An 11,167-nucleotide genomic window follows, 5' to 3' on the forward strand; every position below is an offset into this window, starting at 1 on the left:
ATTATAAAATTTTCTGCTATTCTATTTCTAATAATTAGTGTAATTTATTCTTTTGTATTCAGACACTGAATTTTCAAGGTAGAGAAGGAGGGGGAAGGGGAGGAGAAAAAAATCCATCCTTATTAGTTTTACCCTTAATCTTTGTAACTGCTCACCACAAATGCCACCGTTTCCATAAGCAATGCCTGAAGACAGACTCCCAGTTACAGAGGAGAAGGACTCCAGCACAAGGCATCGTGGACATCAGAGCCATAAGATGCCTGGAATCTCTGCTTCCAGGTTCCCTGTCATAATGGAACTTCAGCTTTGCTTTGGGAAGATGATGTCATCCCCAGTTTCCACTCTCAGTCTGTTCATAGGATTCAGACAGGATCTACAGAATTCCTCCTTTATAGTGGAGTTCTTTAAGACTTGCCTTCCATTTGGACCATTTCAATAATCATTTCAAACCCTTAGCAGCCAACACTATGACACTCCCTCTCCCCATATCACCTTTATAGCTATTGGCTGCCATAGGAAGTGTTTCCATTTGAAACCTTTTCCAAGTTAGAATTCAGAGTCCCAGAAAGACACCTCCTTTGCCCTAATCTGCATACTAAGAACATGCCAAGTCTATCAGAATGGGCTGACTAGAAAGTGTAGCAGTCTCTTCACGACTGAGAAGAAGTACTGATATACACTAACTCCTTGTTTCTTACAGATAAAAAAGGCATGAAGTGTACATGAGAGCTCCCAAATACCAACAGGCTGCACCTCACAAGGTTCCTGAAGCCTGAGAAGTGAATTGAAATTCTGATCACGTGGTGGTCAATCATATACCCAGTACATACATTCACATGCTGCAAAAGTCCTGGGTAAGCGATCCCTTTGCCATAGCTAGAACATTGCTCTTGGGGCCAACTCAGCTGGTAGCCAAGTGAAGTATTCTATAGCAAAGCACAGTTCAAAACCCTTGGCAATTCAAGCCTGCTGTTCTGCCCTCTAGCCAAAGGAAGGGCTTTTCAGAGCAGACACTGAGTTAGCTCCACCTCACAGGACTTGAAAGGACTAACTACACTGCAGGTGGTCTGGGAAAGGTTGGAGCTGTCCAGGTCAAACGCTTGTGAAATCAGTGTCCCGGCTGAGAATGCCATTCCAGAACCTGTCAGGAAGGGTTTGATGCCAAGGTCCAGCCTGCCCCCCACCCAGGCCTAAGGAAGGCAGCAGTGGGGGGGGGGGAGGGGGAGGGGAGGGGAGGGTCTGGTGATCTGGGGCTAAAAGCTGATAACTTTTGGCAATTAATTCTCTAACTCTTTGCTATTCTGTGGCCAAAAGCCCTGGGTTCTGGCAATTAACTCCTGCAGAGGATTAAGAAAAGAAGTTTAGTTACTTAGACTTTTCCCCCTTTTACTAAAAGGGCCCTTTTGCTGATCAGGCAAGAGGCTCAGAGTTCATTAACTCTTCATGAGCCAGAGCGAAAAGAGAAGGAAAGGAAAGAAAGGAAAGGAGAGGAGAGGAGAGGAGAGGAGAGGAGAGGAGAGGAGAGGAGAGGAGAGGAGAGGAGAGGAGAGGAGAGGAGAGGAGAGGAGAGGAGAGGAGAGGAGAGGAAAGTTCAGCCAGAGATGCAGATACTGGATAAAGATGCAGAGAGATACACAGAGATGCAGATACTGGATAAAGATGCAGAGAGATACACAGAGATGCAGATACTGGATAAAGATGAAGAAGCCTGCATCATAGCTTGATTGTAATTCTTAGTTTTTATATTTTCTCAGGATAATTGATCACATGGTTTCCTAAGCATTTTTTACATTCCATAAATTCATAGTAAGTTTAAGGCAATAGTTCATGTCATAGATCAATATGATTTAAGGAGTTACAGCAGAATTGTTTACATGTCTTATCATTAGGACTAGCAACTGACTAAACATTATCTATCCCTAAGTTCATTATAAGTTTAAAGCAATAATTTTTTTAAATAAATTTTTTTATTCGATATATTTTTTATTTACATTTCAAATGATTTCCCCTTTTCTGGCCCCCCACTCCCCAAAAGTCCCATAAGCCCCCGTCCCTCCCCCTGTTCTCCCACCCACCCCTTTCCACTTCCCTGTTCTGGTTTTGCCTTATACTGCTACACTGAGTCTTTCCAGAACAAGGGGCCACTCCTCCGTTCTTCTTGTACCTCATTTGATGTGTGGATTATGTTTTGGGTATTCCAGTTTTCTAGGTTAATATCCACTTATTATTGAGTGCATACCATGATTGATCTTTTGAGACTGGGTTACCTCACTTAGTATGATGTTCTCCAGCTCCATCCATTTGCCTAAGAATTTCATGAATTCATTGTTTCTAATGGCTGAATAGTACTCCATTGTGTATATATACCACATTTTTTGCATCCATTCTTCTGTTGAGGGATACCTGGGTTCTTTCCAGCTTCTGGCTATTATAAATAGGGCTGCTATGAACATAGTGGAGCATGTATCCTTATTACACAAATCAATAATTTTTATATCATAAGTTAGCATGGTTTTGTCAAGAGACAAATCATCAACCTTGTGTTTTATTATTTTGAAGTCTTATATAAATAGACCAGTCCATCATTATTTTTTGTCCTTGCACCTACAACAAATTGTCCATTCCCATTTTATGAACTTTAGTTACCAGATAGTGGCCTCATTTCTAACCTGGAAGGAATATTTTCCTTGATCATAAATTTATCCCACACCTGTTTTCTTTTCCTAATGCAATTAGCCCATGACACATGAAGGTTTATAGAGCTCTGTTTGAAGCTTTTATTCTATGGGGGGATTGAGAGTACTTTTATCACTTTAGGAATTCTATAAAATTATTATCAGGAATTGTGAAACCATCAATTTGTCTACATAGCATTATTGCCCAATAGGGTGGGCTGATGCCCAGGAATCATTAGGTTATATGATACTGGCAGGAAAGGCATGTCAACATTGAGAAGCAATCCTTGGATGAAGTCTCTGAGGACCCTGCATCACTGAGTGCACCCATGCAAAACGGTGGGCCATCTCCAGAAAACTCACTTGTTTGCCATAGCCTTTCCTAGATGGCTTCTGATAGTTTGACATCTATAAGCTAACACCAGAGCTTTCTCAGTGTGACAGCTTTTCTTGTGTCTGCAAGATGCCTTGTTCATTGACCTGTGTCCATGAGATTAGATCCCATCATAACATCATATTTTAACAACAGTGTTTTAATAGCACGCGTGTCTATCTCAGACTGGTTAGTAGTGGAATTCCACCCTCTTAAAGATAACTAGTGAAAAACCAGTCATCTATATGAGAGAGACAGCAAAAACCTGTAGCCTTTGACTACAGATGACTTGTTCTCACCAAGCCTTGCACATCTGTGTTAAAATTACTGCCTTCACTGTGCCTTGCACATCTATGTGATAATCATTGACCTCACCGTGCCTTGCATCTATGTGATAGTCACTGCCCTCATTATGCCTTGCATCTATGTGAGGGACTGACCTACTAACCTGCTGAGACTAAGGACCCCAAGCTTCCATGGAGGGCCAAGCTTATGGCCCTGTGCTATCTGGGGAATAGCTCAGAGCATTGGCTCTCCTATACCTATCTTTTCTGTTGGTTTATTCTTTGCTGTAGACCCGGGGCCCTGGCAGATACTACAGGGCACAGTGTGTCCAGGAGTATGTTAATGACAGGTAGCTCCCAGAGCACCGTCTTGGTAGAAATGAGCAGACAGCCTTCTACACTGGGCCATAGTACTATGAGCTACTTGCTGGGTCCTATTGGAAGCACTTTGTGTCCATGTGGCCCCAAAAGACAATGGTCTTCTAGCTCAGGTAATTTGGGTGATCTGTAACTGAGTGTGGCCTGTTACTGAGATCAACCAATAGAATATGAGTTTATTATAATGCTCTGAGGTTTCAGACAGCAGAACTGTCCTATCCCTTAAAGCTCCCTGAAAGCCCTGGGAGGGCCATTGCAAAGTGACCTAAGTTTTGTCCTTATTCCATTTTGTGTCTTTTTAGATACTTTTTAGCCCTCAATACGCCTCAAAGCCACATCTGTAACACAATAAAATTTAATATAAACTAAGTATAAACTATAACCGAAAATGTATTACTCTAAATTGTCATATTATATCTAAAATAACTCCTATGTTCTGCCTAAATGTTGCAATGTTTCTCTGACCCTCATCTAACATTGATGTAATTGTGGGTTTTGCCTTTTAAAATGTACCCCTGAGCTTTGACAGCAAGAAACTTTCCGAGGCATTAGCTTATTCTTGGTTGCCAGCCAAAAATTAAAGGACTCTTATCATCTTAATTGACCTAATTGGCGTGGTGGTCTGTATCTTTTGTGGATTATTCAATAGCAATACAGTCATAGGCCACCTTGAAAGATGGTCTTTTGGCTGTTGTTCTCTGGGTTCTAGACTACCTCAACAGAGAAGTGAGGCTGGGCAGTAAGGGGAGGAGAGGCTGTAAAAGGATGCAGTGCTTACCCTGGAGCTGGTGTGGACTTCTTGGAAGGGGTCACCATGTTCTTTTTGATCTATTCTTTTCCATTAGTTGAGAACATCAGAAGTCAAAAACACATTGAATACATCGAACTTACTAAATACCCAGGTTTAGCTTGATGTAACTATGTTCATCAAGCTTTCCTTGGGCTATAGTTGGACAAAATTGTCACAAGGCCCACTGCATGAAGCAACTTTGCATATCTCACAAGATTTATTACATACCTGTTACCCAAATCACTGCAACCCAACACTCCACAGACTGTCTGCAGTCTCCCTCATCTGGCAGGGTTGACTAGAGCAGCTGCAGCTGCCCAGGACCACAACAGAGGCTCTGACCATGTAGTGTTAGTCCAAGAAGAGATCCGGACTCAAAATTCAAACAGGCTAACTACTAAATTTGCATTTCCCAGAGCCGCACACGCTTGTAAAGTCAAAAGACCACAAACTGAACTAGTGGCAAGTCAGGGACCACCAGGGTTTCTAGAATGTGACCTCTGAATTGCATTGTCCCCGGGCCTCCCCATATCTGAACCACACTTGTGGGTAATCTTCCCCAGCCCATGGGTGGGAAGCTAAGATGGAAAGCCTTCATCAGTCTGTAACCCTTTGAACGTTGTGAAACAGAAACATCTGTACCACTAGCACTTGACATCAGCCAAGCCACCTCTGCTAGGCTGTGACCTAACAGAAGTTCACTTTCTGGTCAATCCGTAGGGCTCAGTCCTTTCATGATGGATTCTGCTCTTAAGCACACAGATTTAAATGCAAAATACCACTGCCAAGAGCAGGGCAAAGACTCCCTCCCACACCTCACACAGACACAGGTGACAGACCACCTGAGGTAAATGGAATCCCAGCTTCCCACCTGTGATTAGGACCCAGATCTGTGGAGTGTGGGTATGTGCTGGGCTTCGGGTACCTTACTGCAAATGAGGTTTAAAGAGTTAAATTAAATAATCCATGCAGAATTCTTAGCAGAGCTGTGGCTTATAGTAAATGACCAATGACTTTAGCATCGCTAGTTACCATGATCTTAAGGCTATCTTCACCTTGTCCTCTACTGCTCCGGTAGATGTGGGTACATGTAGACCTGTATTTCACTTTACTAAAGAAAAGTGAGTCTCATTCATTACTGCTATTCATGGGAGACATTTTTACTCAAAATAAAGAAAAGAAAGAAAAGAAGAAAGAGAAGGAAAAGGGAGAAGAGGAGGAGAAAGAAGAAGAAGAAGAAGGAGGAGGAGGAGGAGAAGGAGAAGAAGAAGAAGAAGAAGAAGAAGAAGAAGAAGAAGAAGAAGAAGAAGAAGAAGAAGAAGAAGAAGAAGAAGAAGAAGAAGAAGAAGAAAAAGAAGAAGAAGAAGAAGAAGTCCTCACACTTCCTGAACACAAAATCCCTCTAATCTGAGTCTCTGAGGAGTTCCCTGCCCCAAGACCAAGGTATTATGAACTGAGAAGTCTATTCACCTCTTTAACATTTTTTCCCTCTAAGAACACTACCTTTTGTCCCACAGACAACACACATGATGCTGCCCCCATCCCAGACCCCACACAACACTCTTGTTTCTTGTTGCCTTGCTATGAAACTCAGGCACATCAACGTTAGGAAGGAGGCCAGGAAGGAATGCACAGTGGTGGTGGACTGTAGGAGTCTGAGACTCATTAAGTGGGAGGTCCAGAGCAGATGAAGTTTCCTGGAGCTGTTTACCGGCAAGTTTCCCAGGATGAAAGACCCAGGAGTAAGCTGTTTGAGCTGTTTGCGGGGTGGGTGTGGGTGGGAGAGGTGGGGGGTTGGGGGGTTGGGGGCGTGGGGGAGTGGGATGGGGGGGGTGGGGGTGGGGGGTGGGGCTTAAGCTTACTCTCTGTCTGCTGCAACCAAACATGGCTTTGTTTGTAATATCCTTGTCCCCTCCAAAACTCTGGCATCGAGGGCTCTGCCCATGAGCCGATGAGACCCTTCACGGCTTAATGGATTAATGGGGCACGGCAGGAGGCTTTGTTACCAAGGTAAGCTCTCTCCTTTCCCCTCCCACCCCCTCCAGTCTTACATGGAATGCCCTCTGCACTATGATTTGTGAGGACTTCCGTCTTTGCTGATGAGCAGATCACAGCACCATGATCTTGGACTTCCCAGTATCCAGAACTAAGACTCAAATAACCCTCTATTCTTTATAAATCACCAGGTTGGAAACCAAAGCATCCTCACCAACCCAGACATAAGCTGTGCCCAAAGCAACTGTCCTCAGTTCCTCCCTGTCTCACACTTTGCCAAGACCTCTCTCTGCCTCTCTCTCTCTCTCTCCACGATCGTTACCTTCAGTGGCTTACTCAAAGGACTTTGAACATCATCACCATCATCATCATCATCATCATCATTATCATCATAGTAATAATAGAACTGAGAAGTCAACTCTTCCTTTGCCTTGTCTCTTTTTTTCAGGCTCCAGAATCTGATGAGAGACTTATCCTGCAACACTGGACATACCCTTGTCTTACCAGCTACTCATGCACAGCAACCTCCCACACTAGGACACATTCTCTGCCGTCTTCCAGCAACCTTTCCACAACCATCATCAATAGCTGTTTATGAGCAATGAACAGATGCCAGGGTAACAGTGGGGAACAGTGGGGAACAAGGCAGGTGTGGTCCTTCCCTTTAGCCTCTGGGGAAGCGTCTGTACAAGAAAGCTGGTAGTTATAATACTGGGGACCCACAAATGCTAAGGGTCATGAAGGGTTTTAATGAGAGATACGGAGAATGGGTTTGCATTTTATAAATTAAATTTGGTGACGGTTTAGAGAACTACTGGATGTGGATGGGTCTGGATAGGGTAAGGGGTCATTGGGGGATGTAATCCGGAAGAGCACAGAGAGGGTGGGTGTAACGGGGCGTGGGGCCGTGACACCCAAGAATGTTGGTTAATGAGTAAAGCCTGGTTGGTGGAGAGTTGAGTCTATACTGCCACAGAAAAATAAAATATGGCGGCTTATAGACATCAGTAATTCCTCACTAAATCCAAGATGAAGGTACCAGCAGGTTTGGCGTCTGGTGAGGACCCCTTTCTGATTTACAGATGACCTCATAATGGCGGTGGGGGTGTCAGTTCTCTGGTGCTTTTTTATAAGAGGATTTGTGTCCCTCATCTGTGTTCCACTTTCAGGATCTAGCCTCTCCTACAGGCCCCCCCACATCCCAACTCCATCATCTTGGGGTTAGGTACCAACAACAGAATTTTGGGGAAACACAGTCAAAGCATATGCTGGCCATGGAAGAGTCTGAGTGTGTGCCTTGGAAAATCTATACAACAAAATCAGGAATTGAGGCGTGGCTGCCTGTCAAAGAAATGAGCTCAGAGGAGCGTGTTGAGCTTAGCAGCACAGGATGTAGTTATATGGATTTAGCAAAAGGAAACGTTTTGCTAAATAGCAAGCTCTTTCCCCCATTTATAGTGTTCTTTATTATCTTAGATTCAGACTGAACTTGTAACAGGTAAGTTGAATAGATCTGAGATGATATTATAATGCCTGGGGAGTAATGCTCTCACAGAGAAGAAACCTGTTTCTGAGAAGCCTCCCTCCTGGAGCAGAGCCTCCTACAGCACCAGGCACTCCTCTGAATAATATGTTCTGTCAGAGAGCCAGCATTTGCTCAGTGGTCATGAAAGGCAGGTTTCACTATTCTCAGACAAGGTTCCGGTTTCACTGCCCAGCTCCGGAAGACTCCCACAGGTGATTGAAAAGATGCCAGACAAAGGCACACTTTTCCACAATGGACAATATAAAGAAGAGAGAAAAGAAAAACCTCAACAGCCCGAGAGATGAATAAAGAGAGTGAGACCAGAGTGAGGTGGAACAGCCTGGAAATACGAAGCATCAGGCAGGAGGACTGTGGATTCAGACTGCACCGAGACATAAGTTCCACCAGCAAGTGAGCCCGGGCGGTGTGTCAGCAGCTGCGGGTGAAGGACAAGGTCCTCTCCTCAAGGATACAAACCGGGGTGAACAGAGGGCAGTTTAGCAACACCCCTACATTTAGTGCCCAGTAAATTCATAGCAAGAAATTCTGCCTACAAATATCCTTGCATGCATTAAGTTTCCAGTGATGTATTGAAACAGAAAAAAATGAAGAGTGAAATTCTGTCAGCAAGAACTAATTTATACAATGTGTTATAGGCACCGAAGAGAATTCTACACTGCCCTGGGCAGGGGTCTTCCACCTTGTTTGAGAAAGTGTCTCTTTGCTGTGCAGCACCGTGTCCAGTAGGCTAGCTGACCTGTGAGCTTCTGGGCATCTTCCTGTCCATCACTCTCAACTCAATGGGCAGGCACATTGGGATTACAGATGTGCAGTTCACAATCAGCTACCTCCACAGCCCCCTTCTTCCTAATGATAATAATGAGACACCAAACTTTCCAAATGCAGGGCTTTTACCTCTTACTAGTCAACATATAATTGTAAACCAAATTATTTCTAGACAATTATGTATTTTCGATAGGGAAAATAAGAACTCCAAGTCAACTTCCTGTTGAAGAATGACTCCTTAGGGCAGATTCCCAGAACTAACAGACACGAATGTAGTATTTAGCTTCGAAAGTCCTTAAACTCTCTCCAAAGAACACAGTTTTTCAGACATGGAGGCTGTTGGTTTCTTCATGGTTTTAGCTATCTTCCACCCCACTGAAAATGTGGTCATCTTCCAGTGCTTTTTTTTTTTTTAAGGAGACAGACATATCCTAAGAGACATGACACTACTTTCTCAAACAACATACTTACTATCTAAATAGAGACTCAACCACATAAAGGAACTCAGTCAGTCTCTGGGACAAAAGGCCCACTTTTACTACGTGTGAATGTTTTGTTTCATTAACAAATTCAGTGCTTCATTTACTTTGAATCTGTCATTCATTCATAATATAAACATAAATCTGGATCTGCAATGCATTGGGATTTTATCAGAAAGGAAAGTAACAGGTGACCATGGAACCATATGTCTTGCTGTTCACTGTGTAGCAGATGCCTTTTCATTTCCAAACAAAGGAGCCCAAGGTATCTGGTGGATAAGAGAAATATTGAGAATCTACTTGAAATGGAATATAACAATGTCAACAGCCTAAGGGAACTGTGTGGCATTCCTGTGGCCATGTGTTTACTGTATGGTCCCAGAAGCTCAAAGCTGAGAAGATCTTTCACCCCTGTCATTGAAGTCAGGAATATGGGAGACTATTTGACAATGGTATGGACCAAAAAGACAAAGAAAATGGAGTAGAGAATGTCCCCACTCTCAGAGTCTCCTAATTAGGGAAAATAACTCTCATATTAGGGTAGTTTTTAGAGATGAATTTTAGAATGTGAGGGGACCTTAGAAGCTAACCAAATCTATTCTCTTACAGACAACACATTCTTGCCTCACCAAGTACTTGGTCATCAATGGAAGCAGGCCTTGCACTGACTGCTGATTGATACCCTCCAACAATCTCTGCTTCATCATCTAGATAAACCCCCAGTTTTTCTAATTTCTAATTTCAAAGGGGTTGTTCAACCAAAAAGTATCTCACCTGTTGGGAATTTACCACATATTTTCGATAGAAATAGAAGGTGTTAGAGAAGGGCTATAGTTCATCAGTAGAGTGCTTGCCTGACATGCACAAAGCCCAGTGTTTGATCCCCAGCACCACAGAAACAAACCCAGCATACCTGGGATCTTAGTGCTCAGGAAGAAGAGATAATCCTTGCCTAATATAGAGTTTGAAGCCAGTCTGGCCTATGTCAGACCCTGTCAAAGACAGGAAAAGCAAAATGTGTGATGAGCAGGTCCTAGGCCAGGCCCACCCAGACATCTAGGACATGTGCATGAAATGTAATATGCTAAGACAGCAGTTCTCAACATAGGGTTATAGTCCCTTTGGGGTCAAACACACACACAAGGCCACCAACCTTTTTTTGCTTTTCTTGTCTTTGACAGGGTCTGACAGGAAAGGGGTCCATGTGTGTGTGTGGGGGGGGGGGCGGTGCTAAGGCCGTAGAAAACACAGACTTTTACATTATGCATCATAACAGCAGCAAAGTTAGTTATGAAGTAGCAATGAAAATATTTTTTTATGGTTGGAGGTCACCACAACATGAGGAACTGTGTGAAAGGGTTGCAGCGCTAGGAAAGTTGAGAACCAAATTAAACAAATACACAGAACCCTGCAAACCTCACAGGGCAGAAGTTTATCATTTTAGTTTGAAGTGCCAGGAATAATAAATAGGGTGACAGTTAGTTCTGTTCTCTTGGTGACCACAGCCATGGCTCCAAGTGAGATCAGGAGTACTCAGTACAGCAGAGCTGATAGATGCTTGTGCATGGATTACAGTTCAGAAGGTTCTGATACTGTGGGTAGAGAGAAGCTTGAAGGTCTGAGGCAGGATTTCTTTTTTTTTTTTAAGATTTATTTATTTATTCATTTATTTATTTATATGAGTACACCACTGCTCTCTTCAGACACACTAGAAGAGGGCATCAGATCCCATTACAGATGGTTGTGAGCCACCATGTGGTTGCTGGGAATTGAACTCAGGACCTCTGGAAGAACAGTCGGGTGCTCTTAACCGCTGAGCCATCTCCCCAGCCCGAGGCAGGATTTCTTAATCTGTCTTCTCTGGTTTGGAGTAGGATCCAGG

This window comes from Apodemus sylvaticus, chromosome 8 (genome assembly GCF_947179515.1).
Source record: "Apodemus sylvaticus chromosome 8, mApoSyl1.1, whole genome shotgun sequence".
Lineage (NCBI taxonomy): Eukaryota > Metazoa > Chordata > Mammalia > Rodentia > Muridae > Apodemus > Apodemus sylvaticus.